At 37.2% G+C, this 22,562-nt stretch overlaps 1 long non-coding RNA gene across 18 annotated transcripts in view; it reads right to left on the bottom strand.

Moving 5' to 3' along the window:
• LOC107078070 (uncharacterized) overlaps positions 1-22,562 on the bottom strand; it is a 264,300-nt gene that overhangs the window by 103,812 nt on the left and 137,926 nt on the right. For all 18 annotated transcript variants that reach the window (XR_001479061.2, XR_001479060.2, XR_001479062.2 and 15 more), the window contains one exon: positions 1,160-1,242. This is a non-coding gene — a long non-coding RNA (uncharacterized lncRNA). The remainder of the gene's footprint in view (positions 1-1,159; positions 1,243-22,562) is intronic.

Below are 22,562 nucleotides of genomic sequence, written 5' to 3'. Positions count from 1 at the left end.
CAGTGGGAGCTCATCAGGGTTTCTGAGCTGTGGATAATTTGGTTAAAGGTCAAACAGGCACTTAAAAAAACACTGATTTAAATATCATTACTCACATCGCACTTTTTCTGGTTAGTTCACCCACCTTGCTTTGTGCAGCTTCTAGTGCTCAGAAACAGAATGATTGACTTCCACATCTGTAAATGAATTCCTCCTCAGATTTTCACTTTTCAAATATGCTGTTATTTTAGCTTTTCTTCTATCCCCAAGATACTAATTAATAATAATAAGTGCTTACACTTAAATAGCGCTTTTCTGGACACTCCACTCAAAGCGCCTTACGGGTAATGGGGACTCCCCTCCACCACCACCAATGTGCAGCATCAACCTGGATGATGCGACGGCAGCCATAGTGCGCCAGAACTTTCACCACACATCAGCTATCAGTGGGGAGGACAGCAGAGTAATGAAGCCAGTTCATAGATGGGGGTAATTAGGAGGCCATGAATGGTCAATGGGAAATTTAAGTGTGTAAGTGTAAGCAATTATTATTATTTATTATATCTTTACACAAAGGTTTGGAAGAAGCTACAGAACCATGCTGTTGTAGCTGATGCCCTGGACTGTCTCAAGGAATGGGTGGATGACATCCGCAAATTATTAAGATGCTAACTAGCAGGCAATACAATGAATAGTTTTTTCGTATTTTATAACCATTCTTTTGTCCTTCGTATTTATCCCACTGTCTGCAGAAGACCATTCCTTTTAACCTGAAAGGTGCTGTGCTCAGTCTACTTGCTTAAAGGATGAAAAACTGATTTTATTATGCCTATTACTTCCACATTCCAATAATTCTGTTATGGAAACGCTAACTTTAAGAAAATCCTTCCCTCGTCCTTTCAAAAACTGAAAAGGTTAACATAGGTCTCACGTAAAATTTCTAGCCTAATTTAAATTGAGCTATAATGAATGCATTTGTAGTTCAGGCCCACAATGAAAATTCATTTCATACATTGAAGTGATCTTCAACAAAACCTAACACAACTTTTCAAGATGGCACGAGAAAATCATTATCACTGCATTAAGGATTATAAAGAACAAACAGCCCAGTCCTGAAAAATACAGTACAAGCATCACATGTCACCACTTTCTACCAGAATTGTTAAATCCCATGTCTTACCTATCATGTTTCCTCAACTTATGCACAATCTTCCAAGACTTCAGCCTGTATGCACTGGGAGTGCTGTCTAATGTCGCTTGCAGCTGAAAAAAGAAATGCCAGTTACAAACACTTCCGTCATATTGAATTTTGGAGAAAAACAGTTCAACTGCCTTGAATCAATATTCAGTAGAAGCATCTCTGAGAGAAATTCCAGCCATGAGTCTTATGGGATTTGTCTCTACCGGATTTGCACATAAGGACACTATAGTTTTTGACCATCCTTCTTTGCAAAATTGCTCAGGCTCCCTCAGGTTGAATGGGGATGCAAGTGAACAGAGATAGTGAGATGGACCTCTATACACCAAAATATGCTGAAACACAAAACATACTTTATAGCCATGTCAATTAGCCATAGACCAATACTGATCCCATGAGTACTGAAGAAATTGCTCTGAACATTGTCTGCATATATGAAAGGGTAACAGACTTAGTGTAATTGTGGGGAAACTCAGTTTACAGGGTTCTGCTATAGGTTTGTGGATTCCTATACAAGTGGTATGAAATGGACATGTATGGTCTGTAACATAATGTTATATTTATGTTTACTTGTACTGTTTGTATGTTTTATAAGTTTCTATGTATGTGCTTTGACATGGTTTGATGCAAGACACATTTCTGAAAAAATCAGACAATAAAGTATTATCGCATCATATTGTATCTTGAAACTTAAATCATAGTAAGTTCTCCTCAGCGACAGTGTTCTTACTGCAAAAATGTTAAGGAGTTGTGACCTGGTTACCATATAAACTAGTATGTCAGGGTCATTGTTCAGTACTGGAACTGCAAATAATATTGATTTTCTCTAATTCATTGAAGTCCTGGGACTTCCCTGGTCACTTACCTACTGTTTACTATCAGTAAACTATCGCTTTTTAATAATAAGATTAGCATTGGTCTTGATACTGTCTGACACCAAGTTATTTGCTATTTTTCTTCAAGCAGAGCACAGGAGTTGCCTTTGCACTACAACAGGAAGTAGATACATAAACATAAAAAATAAAGAAAGTTAACAAAAGCCAAGCCTAATGTCCCAGCAGGACGACTAGGGGTATTGCACATTAAGGATCTTATGGCCCAGCTTGCTGAAGTAGAGGTGTTAATGCCTGTGTCTAAAGCTTATTTCAGCTCTAGCCTGCCTAACTAATTGGTGAAGGAAAAGGGTCCTACCTTGTATGTAATGCCTGAGACATGTACTAATTTGTCATTAAATTCCTTGGCACTCTTTGTCAGAATTTATAGCACTGTCAACTCTGGTGAAATGACTAAATTCTATGTGGTGTTTGCACAATCTAGCCTCCCAAAATTTAATTAAAACAGGTTAAGCAATTTCTTACTTCTTACTTCAAGTGCTTAATTTTTTTTACTTCAACTTCTGCGTTGTAGGACTGTTTGCACATACTGGTTGCGTTGACCAGGTATAGTAGGTGCTGACATTCAGTGGTGGCTGAAGTGAGTCCCATTCTGATTTGGGATAATCTGGGATTAAAAAAACTAAAGAGCAAGCAATCACCTTTAAATATTAGTCAAAAAATGAGAAATAAAATATGATGTTTTTTCATTGCACTTCTTTGTAAAGTTCCAAAACCCCTTTGGTAGGCCATAACGCAGTTTAATCTGTAAGATATCTGAAGTCTGTGCCTGTGTTGCAATCAGTGCAGTGAAAGACTTGCATAATATGTGGTTATAGAACTTTTTTTAAATGCCTTTCATTTATATTGCGCAAATTGCATTCAGTACTGTGCAGCATCAAAGTCGGTGAAGTCTGAAGTTGCTTCAGGTAAGGTTAGCCTCTGTTAAACTGGTCTGATAACACTGACAAGTGCAGCACTTATGCTGTAACATAACTTGTACCGCAGAATTTTATTAGTTTTTTTTATGTCACCACATCCACGAAGGAAAAAAAATAATAGTGAATTCTGTCTCTTTATTATTATCGTCTTTTTAACAACAGTGCCTTCTGCACTTTGCCCTCCTCTGCTGATTTGCACTTTGTCTTTGGCAGGAACTACAAAACACTTTCCACCCCCATCCGACACATTCTGACCCTCATTTACCATTTGGGCGGGTTCAGCATGTGGGTCAATGTTTTCAAGCAAGCCGACTGCCACAGGCAACAGGCAAGAGCAAACACATGGAATTTCCTGACTGGCTTTTTCTTTTTGACATTCAACAGTGTCGAGTGCCTCCCAGCAGCCACAGTGGCAACAGAAGCCCACAGCAGTCCCTTTCCACACACCCTGCAATACTTCTGCTGCCTACCATGAAGCTTTGTAATGTTCAAAAGCTCCAATAAAATAAACATCAATAAACGTTTCCCTCATTAAAAAAAAAATCAAATGAACAAACTCAGTTAGTAGGCACTTTTAAGTTAAAAACACAACATCAACTTTTAAGTTGATGAAGGGATGAGCAGGAAAGAATATTTGTTAAATTTCTGTCACTGATGTGGGCAAGGGCGGCACATTGGCGCAGTGGTTAGCATTGCAGCATTGCTGCCTTGTAGCACTGGGGCCTTGGTTTCAATGTGTGGAGCTGTATCTGTGTGGAGTTTGTATGTTGTGCCCATGTTTGTGTGGGTCTCCATCTGGTGCTTCGGTTTCCTCCCACAGTCCAAGGACATGCCGGTAAGAGCTTCTGTTTAATTGGCTCTGGTGTGAGTGTGTGTATCTGTGCGTCCCAGTGATGGCGTGGCGTCCTGTGCAGGGAGTATCCCACCTTGTACTCATTGCTTGCTGGGTTATTTTGTACTTGTACATGGAAATCCCATGGATTTGTTTGTATTTGTATTTGTTCGCCTGATCTCACACAGTTGTACCATGGATGGGCAAAGTGTGTATCTCACATTTTCACACCACAATAGCTGACAAAAGTCTTTGCTAGACATAAAGATAAGCTGAAGTCTACCTGAACACAAATCACAAAAATACAGCATCAGAACTTCCATCACATTAGCCCCTTGTCTTTATCAAGCCTATGACAGATACGTTACCTTTGGTTGACCTCTAGAGTGTTTCTCATGTCCACACCTGGACAATAAGCTTCAAAGGCCATTTTTCAAAGGCCATTCATTTCATGAAGTAGTTAAGTAGTTAACAAAAGTTGACAAAATTTCAATCAAGCTTGAATGCACAGCAACAGCTGGCAAGCATGAAACAAAAAGACTGGAGAATAAAGACCATACTAATCATCGCCCCATAAAAACATCTACTCTGAGAAACATACGAACAAAAAATAATGATGGAGGAATGACTGAATTTATCACATGCTGAAGAGCACTTGCAGAAGTGTACGGAAACATAATTTTAGGGCTTTTATACAAGGGTGCATGTAGAATGTGCCGAAGACTAGCTTTTCAAAAAACAAATATTCGTCTTAGCTTCTATTCCCCTTCACTACCATGAACTTCAGATGTTACTTTCTGACAGACTTGAAGGACCTGCTGGTTATCCTGCTCACCCAGCAAGCGGATGGCATAAGCTTTGTGACCAGGGGCCAGGGAAAGGAGGCATAGCCTCTCAGTCAAAATTCTTTGAAGCCTGTCACCCCTTCCCTCCGCCCCACACCTCACTCTGAGGTCTGGCTCAACCGACACCAGTTTCACTTCAATCCCAACAAGAAAAAGCATCTCTGGAAAAAAAAATCTGCAGATCTGGAGGACTGCTGGGCTCAGCAAGTTACCGATTACTGATTAGCCAGTTTTTTCCTGTGGTCCTGCTTGTCTGTCCTTGGCTGGGAAAGGAACATGAAAGGGAGCCGGCTGTTTTGAGAAGGGACTTGAAAGCACAGTAGCTATCTGAGACATTAGCCTTATCAATGGCTGGTGCACTAGAGCTGAGCTATATGAAGCAACAAGGGCACAGCATTTCCAGCAGGGAGATAACAGCACATACCTCAGCCCCAATTTGCATGCACCACGGCAACCAGCTCAACAATAAAAGTACCAGGACAATTTCTCTGCCAGCCGAGTTCCAAATGCCAGTCTGTATCCCTAAAAGACTGGCACACGGCTGATATTCAGATTAGTTGGGTCTGCTTACTCTAGCTTTGTTGCCTTTGTGCCTGTTCAGATGCAGGGAGCTCATACAGTTGAGAGATAAATGGAATGAACTCAGAACATCAAAGGAGATCCCTTTAATTTTCTGAGATCTCTCCCCCGACATGAAAAGCACCCCAAACAGGAAGTCTTTCTTTAAAACAAAAGGGTGCACTTTGATCTGACAGGTTGCAGGGGTTTTCAAGAAGGAAAGCACCATTGAGAATGTTCTGTCTGAGGCACAATGAAAGGCAGACAAAAAAGCAATATGGAAGAATTAAGTAATAATATAAAGCCCTGTTCATGCCTTCGGTTGTCACACTGTTCATCAGTGTCACCAGTTGTTAATTAACTTGACTGCACTTTCTCAGCTCCCATACAGTCATAGAGAGGGATGAAGACCAGGAACATTTCTCAACACAACTCAAATCGTCCAGGGCCATTCTCCGTTTCTCACACCGAGAGTCCAGGAGTATTTGCAGCGCAGTGTACATTCATTAGAAAAAGCAGAGCTGCTCTTGTTCAGAACAATTCAAGCCCCCGGCAAGTCAAAGGGTTTGCATTTCCACACCAATCCAAGGATATCCTGGCCGATTTTAACCCACCCAATGTCAATGGCTCGTAGCCAGTTGTGTGCAACATCTTAGGAAATACTGATCACAGCTGGCTAATGGCACAGTTGAAGGGGTTTGAACAAGGTCTGAACTAGAACACTCTACTGTTTGAAGCAGCCTTGAACCCCTGTTCAAATCACTTTCTATAATATGTTTTATAAACTCTCATCTATGAATGGAGGCATTCTGTGTGTTTATTCTAGAGAAAACAACTTTATCTGACAAACGTAGATTAGATGAAAACCGTATCCAAGAGCCTTTTTCCCCTACAGACTTATGTGGAAACATTAGGTTTTTAACTTTAGGGATTATTTTATCAAAAGGCTAATAGCACATACTGTATCACAGTGCATCTGAGTGGTGTTCACAGATGAAAGGTTAATAAACTACAGTAGATACCTCTAAAAGCTGAAAAGAATACTTCAGTTGATGAACAATACAGATACTATGCATGCCCGTTGTTGGCTGACAGTGCTCTAGCTCCTTTAGATACACTGCAGCTCATGAATCCAGGTTGAATTGTCACTTGTGTGTTTTAGTATTACTTTTAGATTTGCTCTCATGGGCTCATCCAGTAGATTTTTATAATGCTGTGTCGCCTAATACAAGTTCCCATCTATACTCAGCATTTGTGCTGTTGATGTCAAAAACAATTTCTGACTGTAGCTTGCTTCAAGAGAAGGCTGGATGAAATCCTTGGATTGGACTTTTAAAGCTCTAAAAGGCTTAAGTTCTTTTGATCCTATGCTGCTATAGTTAATTTGTATTAAGCAATGTATAAGTACATGAATGATAGGATATATTGTGTTTGACAGAGCCAACAAAATCAGTGTTATACAAAGGTGGCATTTTAGTATTTGCTTTGTGCAAACAACAGGAACAAAGTACACACAAGTGTCTCCATGGGCTGGCGCCACGTCTTACACCTTTGATAATAAAGTCTTCAGTGGTTTTCACCTTCCCAGCTGACAACAGGCACACCTTTGAAAGGACAGAGCGTTTGAATTAAAAAAAACAAAATCATCTCTAACCTATTTTGCCCTTTGCCTACACCAGATAAGCTTCTGACGCAGAAGAAACACGAAGATTTTATTGTCCAGCAGTCCTAGTTAAATAACATAAACAGCATAGCTACATAGTATAAACAAAAAACCATAAACAGTTTCGCCCAGTCCCGGTTGTGTGAATCCAGACTCTAGTGTTTAACAGAAGGATGATTACTGTATTGTTTGAGAAATTAGTTGTAAAATTACAGAACAATTGAATGTTAGCTCACATTGCCCCCCAGACTGCTGCATTATACTGTATATGTCACATTTTCAGTGTCATTGGCCTCCATGTCATTAAACTAAATGCCTAATATATAAATATAAATATAAATACAAAATATCATTTTTCGCACAAATAGAACTGTTTACTCTTTCTGACTAAAATCATCACAACTGGAAATGATCAGATAAGAAACACAAAAAGATGGCAGAAACTGTGCCCTCCTTTGGATTTTGGGGAGCAAACACAGAAGTCCAAGGCAGTTTCACTTTCGCTTTGAAGAGAGACAAGCAAGCCAAGTCAGAAGCTCAGGTTTAAGGGTAAAGCACAAAAATGTGGAAAAGTTCCATTTGTACAGTATTTCCCATTTTGTATCACAGCTCAAATGAAAGGAAGGCTAAGCAGAACCTAAACTATTATAAACACACAGGTATTTCAGGTCTTCTGTTAACAGGCGGTTTGACCACATCTCTAAAGTTTACTTCCAAGATTCCAGCAAAATTTCTTCTTGCAAATATCCTTATTTCGGGGGGGGTCGTATCAGTAAAATCTAAACATCCTGGGTATGGCTACTTTAAAACTGTCTTTTACAATTCCTCTGCAGTGTAAAGAAAAAAAAAACAGCACAGACAACTGACAGTGAAGCATCAGATTTTGGAAGAAAGAGTTACATATCAAAACCTTCACACTGACATAATGTATTGTTAATTATTGCTAATAATGTCTCCATAAATGCTGCAGAACTACAGTAAATGAGTACTAAGAATTTGTATCTTTATTTCTAAGCAATAGAAATCAAGAGGTTTGTAGATAACAACATTATTAAAAAAATAATTTAATTAATATCAGATTCACAGGGTCACACTGATGATGTTCTCTATTACTGTCACCCTGATAGAAACGCAGTGGTCTTCAGGAAGTGACATTGGACTTGTGGACTGATTTGACTGATGACGTTTGATTAACCCTTGCCAAAACATATATCAGATTTTCTTTTTCTTTTGATTGAAAAGTTCTGTGTGTAAAGGGAGTTTCGTTCAAGGGTATAATTTCCCCTGGTGCCTTCAGGTTTGACTCACAGACTCCCTCTCAGAGTTGTGTGTGGTTGAGCCAGCCTTCCCAATACTGTCACTGAGCTGCTGTGGGCATTGATAAATACTTGAATAATGGGATACACTTTATAGAATTACTCATCATCTTGGAAGATCAGTGAGTCCCACACAAACAACTATACGCTGGCAAGGTTAAGAAAAAATGCGGTCTGTATTTAACTTTAACATTCTTATAAAATCAGTACTTTGAGGCATTACCCAGTAACGCATCAAACGGAAAGCTGAGATGGGGTTCACAGACCCTTTCCTACCTGTCAGCTCCATTTTTAAGCTTCTCCCTTTGGGGAGAAGGTTACAAAGCATCAAATGTACTACTGTTCAGTTCGTAAATAGCACCTCAATATGTTGTGTGTGTGTGAGTGTAGTACAGTATATGTTTTTGTTGTTTTTTTCTGGGCTGCAAATTCCAATCAACTTTGTTGACAATAACATAACAATAAAGTATTGAATTCAATACTTCACAAGAGTGTTTCCATTTGGCAGAAGCAGAAACTCTCTTGCAAATACTGCTGCAAATTACTTGGTTTGTTATCTGTGACCTGTGGGTGGGTCAACTTTTTAATGAAAAGCATAAACAGTTGTAATTTCTTTGATTGAATTAATTTAGCTTGCCATTTGCAGTTCTGCACTGCAGATTACGCAGTATTATTGTTCTTCTTTTTTAGATCATGGATTGATTGATTCATTGACTTTCAAAATCAAGCTGTTTAGTGATAGCACACAATCTCTTTTGAGTTGTAGAGAAAGTAGACAAGTCACATATATCCTTTGATTTCTTACGATCTTAATGTAGTACTGTATGTGGACAGAAATGACCACTAGCCATCCCTGTTTTTTTTCAACTTGGAAGATATTTTTGAAAAAAATAATTCAACCTTAATGCCTCAGAGTTCACCAGATGGGCTGCTAAGAAAAATAAAACAAGTGCTATAAATTGAAACATAAGTAATGATTTTAAAAGTATTGGGGTGGGTTACACTGGGAACAACGCCATCACATATTTTCTTACTAAGCTTTTTAAGATATTTTTAAGCCAGCTGTTCAAGTCAAAGGAAGTCATGATAAAAGTAAACAATGCATTGGGATGGCCTCACTTAAAACACTTTTGAATTTTATTACAATTTTGGGCAACAGGATATAAAAAGGATATCACTGCTTTGGAATTAGTTCAAAGAAGAGCAACAAGATTAATTCTTAACTTTAAAGAAGTGGCTGCAAAATTGGTTAAATGACTTGAACCTCTTTATTCTTAAAGAGAGAATGTTGATGGTTTGATGTTCAAGGACCCTGACAGAATTATTCAAATATTATATGGTAATGACAAAGTTGCATCATTCCACGACTTTGTGAGCAAACCCAGGACTCAGAAATTAAATAAAAAGTAAGAGTGGAACAACAGAACATCAGGAAGATTAAGAACATCAAAACAATTAACAGGTTGTAGATTTTTAATCCCTGTATTAATCCCTGTATTAATAAACAAATTGTAAAATAAAAACAAAATGTTGGGTTGAATGTCCTTTCTTGTTGAATAATCATAAACAATTGTATGCAGTTTTTCTTGTGATGTGCAACAGAAAAATGAGAAATAGATTCACCAATAAGTTACTTGTGCAATACTGAGGTGAAATCTCTTACCAATCATGGCCTCCTAATAATCCCCCTCTATGAATTGACTTCATTACTCTGCTCTCCTCCCTACTGATATCTGATGTGTGGTGAGTGTTCTGGCGCACTATGGCTGCCGTCGCATCATCCAGGTGGGGCTGCACATTGGTGGTGGTGGGGAGTCCAGAAAAGAGTGTCCAGAAAAGCGCTATATAAGTGTAAGCAATTATTATTTTTAATTAAGCCTTAAGATTAATAAGCCTTAATCGCTGGGATTAACTCACTCGATTTTCATGATTGAGGTCATGAGATCCTTAATCACCAAGCAGTTAGGATCTGTGACTTAAATTAAGCTATCTTAAAATCTCCCAATGCAAAGTTGACTTTGGCATTTGTTACCTTTCTTCTCGTGTTCTTTAGTTTATTTCCTGTTTGCAGTACCAGGGCAAACCCAGAGCTCTGCTTGCAGAAGACATGCAAAGAGTTTTTTGTCAGATATTATCAAGACAGATGTCAATCTTATTCATTAAGTGACAGTTTACTAATAGTAATTATTTACTATTAGTAAACAGCCAGTAAGTAAAGGAGCAGGGCAGTCCCAGGTCTTCAATGAATCTAAGCAATTAACATGAGTTGACACACTCATTTATAGTACAGCAAACAGACCATTTGCTCCTCACATTTTCGGCAGTAAGAACATTGTCGTTAAGGAGAACTGGCAATTCATGATTTCAGTATAGGGATATAGTTATTCTATTTCCGCTCCGCCTCAAGTGTAAAGGGGAGTTTTCTTTCGTCTTGACAATTAGAGCCCCAAAACTGACCTGGAAAACTCTTACAGCTCTTGCTCAGTCTAGGCTAAAACCGTACAAGAGCAGACAGGCAAGTACATAAATCAGGATCTTATGCTTACAACGTTTTTCCCTGTTGTCAACCCATGTTGTTGCATTTCACTAGCAACAGAAAAGTGTAGGAATTCTACAATAACTTGTTTGTTCCCAACAGTATGCCTGCTGTGTACTCTATGTCTGTGACCATGCTCTAAATAGTAGCAAATGGATCCCACATCGAGTGCACTCAATCACAGTGGCAACATATGATGGCCATACATCCGCATTCACTTGTTTCCACAGCCCAGTCAATTAGTAACTATGAAAGAAAATAAACTTAGGCCTCTGAAGGCCTCCCAGCAGGCTGGGTTTAACAGATTGGCCAAGGAAAAAGATCTGTATTTAAAAAAAGAGGATTAGGAGTTCACTGATAGTAATCTGATTTTAATTTAACTAAGGATAATTAAGACCACGCTTTCAGACAAAATGAGATCTTGGCCCAACCACGTCCGCCCAAACATATATCATACAACAGACCGTGCTGTGTTTCACTTTTATGGCAGTTTTATGTTGTTTTGATATTGGGAGTATGGAGGATTGTTTGCCTCTGAGTGGTTGCGTGAAACTAATTAACATTTATTTCTGGAAATGTAAAGCCGATACAGCTTTAAGTAATGAAGTAGATTTAGGAAGCTCTGTTGGTCACATTGGACATGGAACAATATTTCAAAACTGTAGCCAAAAAGGGAGACAAAATTACAAAAAATAAATAGCTGCTGACAAAAAGTCGAGACCATCTATAGTACGTTTTAAATAATGTTTTTTTTAATTTTGATCTTTGGTGGAAACCTGAGAAAATATTTATATTTAATGAATAATATTATTTCCATTTATCTATCTGTCATTTTAGTTAGAGAACCACACTTCCCATTTTAAATGGAATGCTAAAGGAAAAGGTGTGCTTTTTATGCTTTTACATATTTACATATTTTTGCAACTTGTCAGACGTTGTGCAACTGAGACATTTCATGCCAGAGTTCTTATTGTAATTAAAATTTTCAGGTACTTAAAGGAATTTTTCATACAGTGAACATACTTATGTAAATAAATGTAAATTAATTCCTTTTATGTTAAGTATTAATGATACTGATGAAACCAGGATGCTAGACTCTTATTGGTTACCACAGAATTGTTTTTACTAAAATAATAAAAAGCAAAAGGACCCTCTTCCTGTTACGAAAACCTAACCTTAAAGCCACAGAAGTGCAATTCTTATGAATTTGAACTTGTTAAATTCTGACAGCCAGTAGGATGTTATTGACATTTTTCTGGGTGTAGAGATTAAGTTATTTTGTCATCCTGTCAGAAAATCTTCCTGGTAATTGTATTTTTTCTAAAAAGCAGAAGCTCAAATATCCCCTGCAACTCACAACTGGCAACCCACTGAAGCTAAGCAGGTGTGAGCAGAGCCAATGTTTGGATGGGAGACTTCTAGACTGACAATATAGATTGTGCAGTTGTCCATGTGAATGTAGGTCCATTAGATTCATTTCATTTAAATAGAAAGCACATGACCTCTTACATCTTAGGAACGTACAGATGGAATTTTGAGATCCACAATAAAAAGGCCAAGTAAAAAAAAAAATTTAACCATAGCTATGAAACAATTTAATGGGAACACAGTAAAAACCATGCTTTACAGAAAACCTCATAAAACCTTATATGACAAATGCTAGAAAAACACTTATAAATTTATTCCATGCGTCAGAAAATAAACATCATGAAATGACATTCTATAAGAACATACTGCATGTTATAATTCCTTTATACTGTTTCGGTAGGGGTAGGCATTTGCTTTGGCTGGGCTTATTGGCTGCCTTTATTCTTCACGGATAGAAACTGTAAATTGTGCTTGGCATAGATAACCACTAATTACTTGCAGAGAATTTATTTTATGATTTTTAAAATATGTTTTTATAAATACTGTAGCCATTGAAGTTTATTGTCCTCTCTTATGTTGATGGCTGTTTAAATTTCCTTCCGCATACTAGTCAAATAACTTTAATGCCAGATCTGTCTACTGTATATGTGAACAAAAGAAAACACAAGAAAGGTTACAAACAAGGGGCTATTCATGCCATCTGCTTTATTAATTGCTTGAAAGGAGGTAATTGACCTGAGTATCTTATCCAGCCTCACAGAACTTTTGTATAAAGAAATGCATTCTGTTGTTTACTTGTACTTAACCATAGTCTCCATCTCACTTAAGCCCTCTGGTTCACATTTTAATATTGACTCTGAAAAATGTTGTATTCACATTGTAATATGGAAACCAAAATCATACACAATATTCTAAATGTCTCCTGTACTAATTTGTTTAATTCACCAAATGTACAAACTGTAGATCATTTATTTACATTTAGGAGAATACTGGTCCTAATACAGATGCCTGGGGCACTCCACCAATGACATCACCTCAATTTGAACACTCACCAATTATCTATACTTTTTTTAAATCCAAAAATCAGTCCTCAATACAAAATAAAAGCATTACCTTAAGTGCCCATCACTTACAATTTGAGAATATTTAATGTGGAACTATGTCAAAAGTCATCTGAAAGTCTGAACACACTTGTAGTTGGCTAAAGAAGAGTCTGCAGTTCCAGCTGATTTGCCACTAGAGGCTGCTGTATAGCCTCTAAGTGCTGTAAATAGCCACACTGGGTGTCAATTGCCTGATTATTAGTGATGTGCCTAGAAATGCACATTTTAACATTGGTGAGAATAAGCCTTTGGTTGATATAATGTTTGAAGTGCATGCATGGTTCTAGTAGGGATTTTGAGTGTTGTTGTTTTGTTACATAACCTGAAGAAGCCTGCTTTACACTGATATTAATAGCATTTGTTGGTTTTATGTGTGAAGACATTTTTGACTAGCCTAGCTCATTGTAGGGTTTGTCACAATACTGTATCACTTTTGTTATTGTTGTTGCTCCTTCTTAAAATAGCTTATCAAGTCTATAAAACAAGACTTACCTATTCTAAATCTATTCTGCCTGTTACATAGACCCACTGTACCATAGTGTCATAGATATGATCTGCTAGTTTAGTTCTGATTACTGTTTCCATAAACTGAAATGTTGAAGAGATATGAGACACATTACTCTATAATTCATGATTCAGTTTTGCCACACTTTTAGCAATGAGTGCTACTTTACCAATTTTCCACTCAATGGGTACTACCCCTGTCTTGATTGACTATTTAATTTGGTAGATTTGGTAGTAGCCTATAAATACCAGGAGACATTTTTTTAAATGCTCCCTAAACATTTTTGCTTTTTTTGCTTTAATATAGAAATGTGTTGCTTATACAGGAAGACTGAGATGTGTTTTCAGTGTTTTTATTGGTAACCTCCTGATTGACTTTAACACTTCATTTATTTTACTTTAATTGTCTAAATGTTCACCATTGCTATCTCTGAGGCAACTGATTTAATCCATTAACAGTTTATCCCTTTCCTGTTGTAATCAAAACATTCATTATGATTTGTTTTTATCCTCAATTGCAATCTTAGTTTCTATTTCTTTCTTAATAAATCTCACGGTCATGGGGGGTCAAAATATGCAGATAAGGCATGTCTTTATTGTTATAGTTACAAATTGAAGTTATACATTATTTTAAATAACAGCAATAAAGGACTTAATCTGAAATCTGTCATCTTCTGATTGATCAATAAACTGCAGAACAGCTGTGCCAAGATCCATTAAACACCAGATAGATAGATATATATATATTAGTGTACATTTCATGATGAAAGTGCAAGGGATTGCACAGAATAACGACCATTTCTATACTTTGTTTTCTTGTTTTCATTAGCTATCTTGGCATAATATTATTCAATTCAAAGATCCGCATACAAGATCCCAATATAGTAGTTGTGGTTACAGTTAGATTACAAGGGTAGATATCTTCAAAAGCCCTTTAAAGGCAGAAAACAACTATTACTTTCGCTTTGCCATACATGTGCAGCAGCTTTTGTGTTTTGGGCTCAGAACCTAAATTAATGCTGTGACATAAAAACATTACAGTCCTTTAATTATAACATTATTTCAAATGATATCTTACTGTACATCTTTAACCCTAGGGCCCAGATGATTCAATTTAACTTAAGAAGTTATTTCCAGAATTCACAAGCTAGCCCTGAGGCTCACCTGACTAAAATATACATTGCAAGGAGTATTGTGTGAGTCAAGAGTTTGCAATGTCAGTTCAAAGGAGATAAGAACTAAAGATTGCAAACTAGAGGAAGCCATTTTATTTACATGGTTACTAATTGATCTAATATGTCATAAAGATTTTTTTTTTAAGAATCCAGAGAATCAGCTTAAACAACATGGGTAGTTTGCTAATAGAGGCAGTAGTGTGGAGCAATAATGAAGATTTATTTCCTACAGGTTGTTGGTTCAAATCTCATCTGAGACACTGCTAATGTACTATTGAGCAAGGTACATCACTAAAGATTGTTTCAGTTTAAGTGAGTGCAAATATAAATCACTTTCAGAAGAAGTGTTAGGTATATAACACCATTCGTGTAAAAAAGTATCTGCTGATCATAGTATTAAATCTATTTCTATACATCCTGTACAAGTCCTTGTTTCACTTGTTGATTTTGAGGTCCACTGGCATAACATTGCCAATATCTTTCAGGATTTCGAGTACTTGTGGCAATATCAGTTTCAAACTTTAGTTTCCATTTCTGTCTTCAGGGTGGACATATAATCTGATTGGAGGATAATAATAAGTCAACACACATTTCCTTAAGGAGGACAATGATGAATCACGATAAACACTTAAATTGAAGTCACTAAATATTTAATACCTGAGTTGATTTCCTTACATTTATCTACAACTTTAACACAGTCCTGAAATCTATATACAGTAGCTATTCTATAGCTTTTTGAACTTCCTGCTTCAATAATCTTTGTATTTCCTGACTTTGGTATCACCTGCAGATTTGACTAATGCTCTCTTTGCTAGAGCTGAGGTAATTTATATAAAGAAAGGACAAATAAAAAAAATCCTCAATCATCAGACTTTAATAGTCCTCAAGCCAAAGACATGCATCACCTTTAATGCCTAAAACCTTCAATTTATGAATTAATATTTTCCAAGGAAATTAATTAAAAAAATGTTTAACAAATCTAATTTTACCATATTATATGCTCTGTTGGTATATATTACTGATTCTACTGGTTTTAATAATCCCTGGAAATCAGTTAAATCAGATCAAATCCATGCTTAATATTCTTTAGAATCCTGTTACCTAGTAATCCTCTAGTATAGCTCTAGTTACAAAAAGCTGACCTGAGCCTGAGAAACAATTTGGAGCTATAACTGCACATATATTTTGCTACCATTTGCTGTCAAAATATTTGAATATTTTACATAAAAATATGTTTTTCTATCAAGGTTTGTGAGCTAAATCTAGGATTATCCTCAGTTATATACCACACAGCAAGATAAATGCCACAGATCTCCTGGGATGAAGCATTGGACATTTGATAATGATAACATTTTCTCATTTCCCTCCATCATCATTCACAAGAAAATGTGTAATATCCAGCAGATATTGTCATCAACCAATCTATGAACACTAAATGAATGAACTTTCAACCATTCAAAACTCTAAAAGATTAAAGCTTAAAACTCTTAAAGTTAAATTTATTTGACAAAAAGCAATAAAAAAATTAAACAAATAATCAAAAATATCTGAATCAAAAATCTCAACAGAATCCAGATAACACTCTCTGGACGCTGTGATTTGCTACCCAGAAAAAACACAGCTACAGTATGTAGAAATACCTACAGGGAGATCTTATACTGTAAGTCTATTGCAGTTCAAGTGAAGCATTAATAAACGGTGGATACACTAATCTCATTCACTGTGTCATTAAAAATTTCAAAGAACACACTCAATTCTGTAAAATATGCACTTAAACTGTATGGGAGACCATCTTAAACAAACTCATAGAAATTAGGGCAAGTGAAAGTTTGGATAATGCTAGCAAAAGTCATCTCTGTGATAAAGAAAGACAGGGCCAATAAAAAATTCAGAGAAGTCACCTGTAGAACTGCCTCAGAAAAGAAGTTACTACTCAGGTTCTCTCAGGTTTTGTGATATTTCATCTCAACATCATCTGGTAACATTGACCTCTTCTAGATTGTACTCTCAATTTTTCGAGTCAGCTGACAGATCAATGTTTAATAAATAGAGCTCTTGTAAATTCTTCATTTATTTAATCATATTTGAATTTCTGTAAAAAAAAGTATTAATCTATTAATCTAACTATTAAAACGATTAATCTGATTCATACAATTGCTGTGCCATTTTGTAGTCCTGTTATGGACACAGAACTTTCAACAGATACTGTATGACACAAGGGGCAGCCCCCTGCTGGTGATGGAAAAGATGACTAGTCTCTGTTAATAAACTCCTCACAGGGCCCAGAACTGAGTCATCCAATAAATGAATATATATTGCTTCTGTAGTACATGTTAAAGACAGTGCCACAGTGTTAGTGATGTAAGTATGCTTCAAATGCTGGTTTCTATTTTGATTCCATTTTTTCATACCTAGCATATTTTGACAAAACTAAAAGGGTAGCTAAGGCGTCATTAATCCCATTGTTCCCACCATGTGTGATAAAATAAGTTAGTGTGTCAGACCTTCTTTTAACCCCTTAACCCTTTAAGGGTTTAGAAATCATTATTACATATTAATAGTTCAGTTGGTGTCCTCTATGACATATGAAACATAACCTTTGATCCAAAAAGTGGACACATTACTGCAGAAGACAACCACTACAGAGTTTCCAATGTATGTTCTCCAATGTATAGTACTTTTCCCCTCCACAAGTGACTAAGCTTGCTCTTGTTACAGACTAACTACCTGATATGGCAAATGGAGGAGACACACCTGTCGTAATTCTCTCAGAAGGCAGCAGGGATCGTAGTGCCTAATTTTCCAGAACAGCATTCTCTCAATACTTTGTAACTTTCTTGTACGCAAGAAATATAAGACACAATAACAAATATAATTAAGACACAACAAAAGATCAAAGTGGCAACTCCATTCTGGAGTGGAGTGTTATTGGCTATCTTCTCATTACTGTAACACATCGTTTCTTAAGACTGCAATTTTACTAAAATGTATAATTGGCTCAAAGGTCCCATCAAAATTTACTGAACTTAAACATCTCTGAACTCTTTGCAATCTGTGAACTGGATTCTTTTGTGTTTGCTTTTACAAGAATACATATTTGTTTATACCATCCAAACTGTCACGATTGACCCGCTGAGCAATCGGGGGGATGGACCCTGTGCAGTACCTCCAGTGGTCAGGAGACGGAAGGGTTCGAGCAGGTAGCTTCCAAAGCAAGAGAAAGCTAGGAGAGTGACGTGGTCAAGGGCAAGTTCCGTGGTTCGTAATTGAAGAGCGAAGAGAAGGCTAGACATAGAAGGCGAGGAACGAGCTCCGAAGGGCGACCAATACCAGGCAAAGAGAAGAGGCTTGTGGAGGGTTTAAATATTGCGAGAGGAGGAAGGCGCGCTGATTGATGGAGCGTCGTGGTTGGCTGATTGACAGGAACGGTGTCGTTTAGAAGAAGTGCTCAGGGGTGGAGTGTTATTAGCACGAGTGTGTGACACAAACCTAATGATCCTGGTGAGTACTGTACATTATATGATTGTAGTCACCAAGTCATACAGTATATATTGCAGTAATTGTTCTTTTTTTCTGTTCAGTTCAAGATTGCCTCTACCTGTGTTTAATTCCATGTTGCTCCAGATTACAACTGGAAAACGGACTAAAAAAAAAATCTCTGTTGAAGCTATGCTACCAAGTTGTTTGGCCAATTCCTTACCAGGTACATCGCAACCAATCAAGCATCAAAAAGAGGGCAATAACAAACATGTCCACCTCATACCATGTGATGAACAGAAAGGTCGGTGCCCCCCCAGTAGAATTTTTGTGTTTCAAAGCATTTCCATGCACATTATTCCATTTTTGTAAATCATGTAATTCTCTTCAAAAGGCAACATTTGGAATTACTGACTTTTCAATTCAACGGCTATATTATGATCAGATTAGATACAAATCACTTAAATTAATAAAGAAGAAGGAAAGGTTTTAGAATGCAAATGCTTAATATTAATCTGATTATCTGGTCTAATATAATTATTATAATAATCTGTGCCGTAAGAAAACGAAGCAGATTTTCATCAAATGAATTTATGGGGGTAATCAGTCAACCGATAAATTATTTTCCTAAGAATACGATGCACTCTCCAATGCAGTCCTATTGCAGATAAAAGTCAAAATAGGTTAGTAGTGATTGTCAACAGGCAGCCCATTGAAAATAGCAATCTTGATTTTAGGTGATCTTTTTTGGTGCAAATTTCCTGTTTGTTGGTTTGCAAAAAAAATTCTGAACCCGTATTTAAGTACCTTAACAGTACATCAGACTCATTAAACAGGAACAACAACTGATATGTGCTGTACAGAAGTACTTTAATCTGTGGTTTTACACAGGCCCTATTACTGTAAGCCATCTGTTAATGGAGCAGTTATAACATTACAAGCTGGGTGGCCCTTTTTTGATCTCTCAGTCCAATGGTATATCACGCATACTGTATGTATTAATAACCAGTTCCCCAGGTACATTTTTAAAATATGTTATTTAAACAATTTAATACAGTGTGACAAAACCAAACTTAGATGGGTAGAGGTTGTCACAGCACAACCTTTGATGTCCACAGCTGGTGTACTCATTTACAGTATGTACTACTGCTACAGTACTTCAATAGAATGAAGACCTGTGACGTGGTATTTGACCCCAAATTCCTCAAATTAATTTAATGTATTTAGCAGCCAGTGGAATACATTAAAATTATTTAATGTATAATTTAATGAAAAAATTAAACTTGCTCATATGAATGACCTACAAATTTACAGACGTAATCAACAGAGCCATGCAAACCTTTTCAGATCCTTTCTATAGTTTCCCTTTTTGTGAAACTACAATATGATGCATGTGCATTGTTTAAACTTAATATTTTATTCAAAGCCTGAATGCTCAGACTGAAGACTTCTAAGGTTCAGGTAAGTTACAGCAAATGTCAACAAAAACTAAAGAGAAAAAAAAGTATTTGTGAACTCGATATTTGGTGTAAGAACCTCTCTCATGTTTTGGGGGGATGCACAACATTTTCAGCTCTTTCCAAAGATTCTCAATATAAATCAAGCCAGGAATTTGACTGGGCCATATATGACATTTACTGTTTATTATTAAGTGAGGGACAATGGAGTGGTTTGCACGGCTGCTTTGCAGTGCAGAGGCTCTGTTTAATATGTGCATGGAGTTTGTATGTTCTCCCTGCGTTTGCATTAGTCTCTTCTAGGTGTTTTGGTTACCTCCCACAAAGAAATTAACCCAGGGAAGAATGTGTGTTTATGTGTCTGCTGTATATTTGTCTGTCCGCCCCTGCCTTCTCTTCCTGTCACCTATCACAAACGCTGCTTACATAGGGCCTCCAGTATAGTAGATGACCCCTCCCACCCCTCCCATAAACTCTTTGCCCTCCTACCATCTGGCAAAAGATATCGCAGTGTACGGGCTAGCTCCGCCAGACTCTGTAACAGCTTCTTCCTGCAGGCTGCCAGGCTCCTCAACACACTGGAATCTACCTGCACCCACTCCAATTCCAGAAACAGAGTTTAAATCCCCCCAGCGTCGTGTATATATTGTATTATGTATTTACCTTGTAATTTGCACTATCTGCACTTTGGACTATGCGTATCCTGTCTACAATGTCTATGTCAATGTCCTGTCTGTATTTGCACCGTGGACCAGGAGGAACGATATTTCGTTCCACTGTATACTTGTACAGTATATGGCTAGAATGACAAATAAACGTGAACTTGAACTTGAACTTGACGTGTCCTAGGCTGTGCACCCTTTGTTTGCTGGGATAGGGTCTGGCTCCTCCTCAACCCTGAATGGGAAGAAGCAATTAGAAAATGGATGGCTAGATGGATTCTTAAACCACTCCAGTGTTTCTTTAGATCACTGCCTGGCTGAAAGGTGAATTCTTGTTTTAAGCCTGATGCGAGTTTTCCTCTAATGTTTGTCAGTACTTTGCTGCATCTTTTTTTCCCCTCAGTTTGGACAAGCACCCCTGTCTGTGACGATAAGAAGCAGAACTCGAACAAGATGCTGCCACTACCATGCTTGACAGTAGAGAAACTGTTGAGTTTGTCTCAGATGTAAAACATTCCACTTAAACCAAATGGAAAACAAGACAACATTTTTAATTTTGTCTGACCATAAAAACATTGACCACATTTGCAGTATCACCTAAATGCTTTGTTGTACACTCCATGTGGGATCTGAGATGTGTTTTCCACAGCTTTGTGGAGTGAGTGGGATATTATTGACTCATGCACATTTTCTCCAATCTCAGCCTCTGAACTCTGTAACTCTTTGAAAGTCACTCACAGTCACCCACAGTTGTGTACCTAAGGAGCTTCCTGCATAGCTGGTCAAGAAGGAGGGACAGCCATATCTAGGCAGTGCTTGGGTGGTATGATACACTCCCCACTTCTTAATGATCATTTTCCCAGTGTGCAAAGGGATATACAGTTATATTACTCAGTTGTTACATTTTTCCTGATCTATGCTCTATGCTTTTTAAAATAATTTTATCTCTGAATTGTTTTGAAAGCTCCATGGTCTTTATGGTTGAATCCTTGCACGAAATTCATTACCTGACTGAGGGTCCTTATACAGACAGGTGTATGTCTTGTGAAATCATGCAAACCATGATTATTGCACACAGAGGCAACTCAACTGACTGTGTAGCTTGATAAGGTCATTTTTGTGCACTTACATTATTTGACATTTGCCACAGCAATAGCTATGGCTATTTTTGTCTTTATTTCTTTTTCATGCTTTGAATTGTTTGGTGTTGGTTGTGTATATACTGTATCAAATATTAACTGCAACTTCAAAGTGTCAAACAGACAGCTTCAAAGCAAGACCATGTAAAAACTGTGCAGGAGTCAGAAACACTTTAAATCAGGACTTTTAGAATGTCACACCACTAAATGAATACGAACAAATTTGAGAAGAAATCTTTTAAGATTCAGATTCAGGACATCAATATTTTTGCATATATTGTATTAATATAGTTTATTACATGGTTAATTTCAGTAATTTGTCAGGATCGTAAATGAGACATTCATCACTTCTAAATGCTGTGGACCGAGCAAGGAGGGTACAATAAAACTACCATTTTATTCAAGGCTGTTATACTATAAAGAAAAATGAACATATAGGCTATTTTAAGCAGTATCCTCCCAAATGTCAATTCAGTAGTTAATTTAGATCCTAATAAATGGGACAGAGAGATGACAGAATAAAGTATTTGGCCTGACTTGCCTTGCTTAGGGACTTGCAGTGTATCTAAGAGGACAGGATGCCCAAACTCGCAAGGAGTGAGTAAGGGAGTTGCTGCAGTGATGTAGATAGCGAGGTACGAGTGAATACAAGAAGTGAAGACTTCGATGTGAGACTTTTATACGTAGGCGATTGGAACTGTGCGAAATTAGGATCTAATCTTCCTCCTGAACTTCAGTTCTGAAACTCCATTTAACAATACATTGTTTCTCCCTTAGCTAAGCTTGGTGTTCGCGTGTTGAAACCCACTAAAAATTAAACCTCACACAGTGTCTATCCTGAAAATCATAGTGGAGGCTTATCATGCCTTTTTCTGATATGATAAGTGGCACCTTCACTTCACGATTCAGGAAACCCTGTGAAATCCCAGTCTTTTAT

The sequence above is a fragment of the Lepisosteus oculatus genome, chromosome 7 (genome assembly GCF_040954835.1).
Source record: "Lepisosteus oculatus isolate fLepOcu1 chromosome 7, fLepOcu1.hap2, whole genome shotgun sequence".
Classification (NCBI taxonomy): domain Eukaryota; kingdom Metazoa; phylum Chordata; class Actinopteri; order Semionotiformes; family Lepisosteidae; genus Lepisosteus; species Lepisosteus oculatus.
This window is presented reverse-complemented; position numbering and strand designations above follow the sequence as displayed.